The sequence below is a fragment of the Dipodomys spectabilis genome, unplaced genomic scaffold (assembly GCF_019054845.1).
Source record: "Dipodomys spectabilis isolate Male_0828 unplaced genomic scaffold, ASM1905484v1 ptg000301l, whole genome shotgun sequence".
Lineage (NCBI taxonomy): Eukaryota > Metazoa > Chordata > Mammalia > Rodentia > Heteromyidae > Dipodomys > Dipodomys spectabilis.
In genome coordinates this window covers 12,322,083-12,327,854 of record NW_024870978.1, presented here as the reverse complement: position 1 = coordinate 12,327,854, position 5,772 = coordinate 12,322,083, and the positions used below count along the sequence as shown (strand labels likewise).

General features: G+C 49.4%; 1 pseudogene; it reads right to left on the bottom strand.

The window, feature by feature from the left end:
• Positions 1 to 1,401: 1,401 nt before the first annotated feature.
• Positions 1,402 to 3,211, bottom strand: LOC122127426 (annotated as a pseudogene).
• Positions 3,212 to 5,772: the final 2,561 nt, after the last annotated feature.

Genomic DNA, 5,772 nt, shown 5'->3' with positions numbered 1-5,772 from the left:
GTCAGCATATTCACGTTCACATCAGTTCCATTCACAGATGGATTTCAGCTTCCACCGGGTGCACTGCTTGAATCATTCATCCATCATTTGCCAACTTTGATTGTGAGGTACTAATAAGATGGATCAAGTTCTTAAAAATTTGTTTTAAAGAAGAAATGATGCTGGAATTCTGAACCTGAGGCTCTTTAGTATTTGAACAAATCCACAGATTAAACTGAAGGTGAATTAAGACTTCAGTTTTAGTTATTTCCAACTTCTCTGTGAGGATGCATATTCCATTAAAGCTCAGGCTTGTAGCCATACTGTTCCTTTTGCAGAAAATCATCAAGTTTTACAGTTAAAAATGCAGCCAACCAGTGGCTGTAACAGCCAAATTAGCCACAATTCACTGGCTCATATAGTAGAGCCATGGGATCTGGCTCTCATTCACACCAATGCCACTTCTTGGTAATGACCTCCACCTTTAGAGATCAAGGGAAGAACTTTAGTGAGCAGCAACCCATCCACTCAACGAGTTTGCCTTGTGCTTTATGCCTGACTTATTGTGCCTACCTCAGCAACCCCCAATGTAAAACTGCTTTTATTTTTTGAAAAAAAAATTCCTTTTGCCCAACTTTTAAACTATTTTAGTAATGAATTCTCTAGTTCAAGCATTGGCTTTTGAATTTTCGCATCCTGGAAAACAATTCTGCAAAGAAAAGACATGGGGCCAGATTCCATGCAAAACCATTAAAAAACAATCCAATTTGTTTTGATTTGCTGATGGCTTCTTGAATTCTTTTTTGCCTTGTCCATGATTGTGTAAAGTTGCATTCCTTTTCATAAACCTGGACTCTCAGGACTGGGTAACTGCAAAGGTCTCTCTGTCTCAAGAATTTCTGTGCAGATCTCGATCCAAAAGGCTGATTACAATGAAGGTGAAGGATAGACACTGCAACGGCGGCTAGGCCTGGAGAGATACTTTAGATTTACCCAGGTACAACACAAATTCAACTGTTATACACAGATGGATCTGGGTAAGTCAGATGTGTTTAGGGGCCCAGACTCGAAATCTATCCCCTTCAGGATTATCTAGATGAGCTTAGGAACCTCAGGTGGGAAATAGAAGCTGAGACTCTTGCAGGTGAGGAGATGCTGTTGTCCTCTCTTTGCAGGTTGCTGTCAATTTCTGGAACTTTACTGCTTTACTCAATGTTCAAGACTGTTGTCTTATGGTTATTTCTCTTAACTATATTATTTTTTTTTAATTTTGTAGGTTTTTTTTTTCTCCCTTGGTGGCCTCCCGGGCTCCCTCTCCACTAGCTCACAGGGGAATGAGCAAGAATGGGAACTAGCCAGTGGGATGGGGGATGGGGGACGCGGGTAACAGGGTGGGGGAGGCCAGGGGGGAGAGCTGCCATTTCAATCCTCATCTACCTCTACGCCTTAGGACTCCTCACCCTCCCCCCCAGCACGACACTCATAAAGCTTATCCCTCTGCTGCTCCTGGATTTCTTTCATCTCATCCGCATACCAGCAGAAGACGCCACCAAACTTGCTCCAGGCCTTGAAGGGCACGGTGATGGCATTGCGGTAGCACGGCTTCACCTCACTTACACGTAGAAAAACTCCGTACTTGTTGCAGCCCACATCGAAGAAGAAACGTTTGGAGTCCACAGTAATAGAGGTGCCCTCCGGGAGTTCCCCCGCACAGCCCCCCAACCCCCCGGGGCTGCCGGCACCGCCTCTTGGGCCTCCGGCCAGCTCATCTTCCTCGCCTCCCTAGTCGTCGATGAGCTTGGTGAGCATGTCGGAATTCGATGAGACCTTGCGCAGGCAGCACGATGGTCTGGCCGCTCTGGAGGCCACCAGTCCCGGGGCCTGCGCCAAAGCCGCCGCCGCCGCCGCGGTTGAGGGTCTGGCGGATGCGCAGGAAGCGGCCGCGCTGGTTCTCCTTGAGATCCAGGTAGTATTTGCAGTTCTCGCGCACCAGGAACTCGCTCTTTTTTTTTTAATTTAATTTAATTTTATTTGAGAACATACTGTACAGAGGGGTTACAATTACATGGGCAGGATAATGCATACATTTCTTACCAAGCATTGCAGCCTCCTCCTTTGTTTACCCTTCACCTCCCTTCCCAACCTCCCCCATCCCCCCCACCCAATCCTTCCCCCCACACACACTGACATTGTAAAGCTCGTTTTTGACATGACATTTTGTACTTCTCATGGTTGCAACAGGTCCACCTGAATCCTTAAACGACTTGTTTGTCCCCATCTCCTCCACAACTTATACTGACATCAAATATAGTGAAAGCGGGGGTTACACTGTGCGGGAGGGACATACAAAGCAACAAAGAAATAATCTTATAAATGCGTTAGAAACACATGCATGAAAGAAAAAAAACATTAAAATACATATTTAAGGGTTCGTTTTCCTAACATCACATTCTCTGACTTTTTCCGCTTGACTCATAGATGTACTAGATATTGCAAATAAGGGAAACCATGGGACCTATGTTTCTTTGGGCCTGGCTTACTTCACTTAATATAATTTTTTCCAAGCCTTTCCATTTCCTAACAAATGGGGAAATGTCATTCTTTCTGATGGAGGCATAGAATTCCATTGTGTATATATACCACATTTTCTTGATCCATTCATCTACTGAGGGGCATCTGGGTTGGTTCCATATCTTAGCTATGGTAAATAATGCTGCAATAAACATAGTTGTGCTGGTAGCTTTAGTGTGGTCTTGTTTATAAACATTTGGGTAAATGCCCAAAAGTGGGATTGCTGGGTCATAGGGGAGTTCTATGTGAAGTCTTTTGAGGAACCTCCATACTGCTTTCCAAAGTGGTTGAACTGAGGAGTGCCGGGCCTGCCGCCCTCCTCTGTGCCCACTGCCAGCTGCTCAGGACTGCTGGGGCCCAGCTGCCCATAGTGCTCGATGAAGTCCAGCAGCCAGTCGCGGAACTTGGCCGCCACCAAAATGGACAGCGTGAGGCGGCTCTTGGAGCCGCCCGCGCCCACCTCGGCGATCTTCAGGAAGCGGCCCTTGGCGTTCTGCTTCACGTCCAGGTAGAAGCGCTTGTTCTGGATGTCCAGCCGCTTCGAGGCCAGCTCCTGCGTCTCCTGCTCGCCGCCACCATGGGGTGCGGGCTGGAAGCCTCCCTGCCAGCTGCCGCCGCCGCCACTGCCGCCGCACTCGCTGCCGCTGTCGCTGTCCACCATCTTCTCTGCTGCCGCCTCGCCGCCGCCCGCTGTGCTCGCGCCCCCACCCTCTGCCCTGCGGCTGGCGCTCCTGGGCCCCCCAGCCTTGTCCGCCTGCTCCTCACGCGCTCCCGCCGCTCATCGCCAGCCGCCGCTGCCATCCCCATCTCCCAAGGAGAATTCTTGTGTGCTGGGCCAGTGGCTGTTGCTGAGCTGGGGTACTGTACCCAAGTGGGCTTCCAGGTGCTGGCCAATGGTGGCAAGGAGACTGTGGCCTGTCATCATAGGGCACCACCACCATTGGGTGGCCACATTCCAGGCTGCCTTTGCTGACCGTGATGACCGAAAGGCCGCCATACTTGCTGCCAGTGGTGAATAAGCCCATTTTATAGAGAGGAATTACTATTCTTAAGTGCGAAGACTGGCATTGGTTGAAGGTCACTCGGCTGGAATGTATGGATTTGTACTCTGCTCATGCGACTTTAAATTGAGTCTCAGACTTGAGCACCATCCACTGCAGTGCTGGTTGGAGCAACAGCTGGACGGGTTCCTCCCTCAGGATCTCTTACTCAGTGTGTGTCTGTAAAACCCACTCTTACCTTTCACCTTCTACCTTGGGTAGCCTACATCAGGGTCTTTGGTTGAGTGCCAGGCTGTGCCTGCTGCCTGATGCCTGCTTGCAGGTTGGCCTGCTCTGCAGCCAGCAAAAGCTGAAAGTGTTTCATGTACCATGCACACCAGAGACTCTAATGCATCTATGCCAACATCCTGAGGGCCACTGCCCAGCAGAGAGCACAGCTGAGCACACAGAGACCTAGAAAACCTCTCTTGGAATGCTGGCTCTGTTCCCTCTTCCTTTTTGTCACACTGTCAAAAAACCTATGTGTGCTAGACAAAGAAGTGGGTGGCTAGGCCAGTCCCTAATGGGACTTTGTTGCTGTACCCTCATGCACTTCTACCTGCCACATCCTGGGCTCTCAACTCACTGGTATAAGTGCTAGATAATCAGGCCACCACTTCACACTTCAGGACAAAAGAAGCTCACCTGAGGTCTTGGTGCAAAGTCTACATGTCCAGGGCTTGTGTTACTAACCACATCCTCACTAGGGGATCAATAGTGTACTCTCTGGGGCTTCTTCCTCTCTGGGAATGACCAGGCCTTGCTTTATTCACAGGAGTGGCATCTTAGGCAGATCCAGGAGATGCGCAGCATGGATGTGTGCCTGACTTTCATGTAGAGACTTAGATGACTGAGCCAGCCATGGATGGACAGGGAAATGCTTCTGCATCCAAGTTGCCTTGATGAATTCTTACTTAGAAGATGACCTGGCTCTAAGCAGATCTCAAGGGGAAAACAAGAGTAGATGGGCTGGGCCACATCTGTAATTCTAGCACTTAGGTGGAAGAGATAGGTAGAGAGCAGCTGGAGGCCAGACTTTAACTTCATAGTGAGATTGTCTCAAAAGAAAGCCAACGACTGAGGAGGTAGATCAGTGGTTAAAGCAGTTTTCTACTGTGTGAAAGTGTCTGAGTTCAATTCCCAGCATTCTGAGGACAGCATAGACACAAGCTCTGTTTCCTAACCTCCTTTCAGAGGGAAAGGACCTAGCCACTTGATCAAGGTGCTTTACAATGAGAAAAACGCCAATAGTACCTCAGTCCTGCACTGCCATTGAACCTTCCCAATCACTTCTGCTTCCCCACCACTAGGCCAGGGGACCCTTCCCTGTCTGTTCCTTCTCAGAAGGAACACAAGCCATGCTTCTCAGGTAGAACCAGAGTATTTTTGGCAGTCCCTTGGACCTGTTAGTCAGGCCGTGGACCTCAAGGAATCTGCTGTTCAGATGTGGATGTGTAGGGACTGACAAAGCCACAGCTGAGGACAGAGATGGGGCCAGGGTCGCAAGGCTCCTTCCCCATTTGCACTTATCTCTGGATTACACCTAGCCATGTCCTCTGCTGCTCTGATACTGGAGATCGCTAGCACTAGGGGATCACACTGTGCATCTGTGGATTCTGATCTATGCCAAAGCATAGCCATTGGGAGTTGGTAAAGATTGCTGAAGAATGTACTCTGGAGTTGGGGGGGGCTTTCATGATGTGGTGTGTGTTGGCACAGGCAAGGGCAGTTCATAGGGAGTGCTGCCAAATCCCTCTTGAGGACCTCCTGCTTACCTGTGATCCTGCCCATGGTTACAGCTGGACTTGAGGTTTTTAGGTTGTGAGCTGACAGATCAGAAACCTTCTCTAAACAGAGCCCTGACTTACCTGGAGGGAAGACTTGGCCTTGTCTGATGGCCTGGTAGCTGCTACCCAGCTCTGGCTATTTTGGCTTAGTGGGTGTGGAGGCCATGGTGCAGGTGAGGAAGGTCCTTTCCTTCTGGCAGCCCAAGGAGGAGATTTGGTTTGTCCCTACCTCTGGGCTTTGCATTTTTGTCTTATAAGCTTAAATGTCTCTGGTCCTGGAGGAGCTCGGAGTCTAGAAGCAGAGAAATGACACAGTAAGTCCTGACAAACTTGCTTGTCACTAGTGGCAAAAAGTAGCCCAAGGTGTAGGCTGTCAGGCATTCTGGACCTCAGAC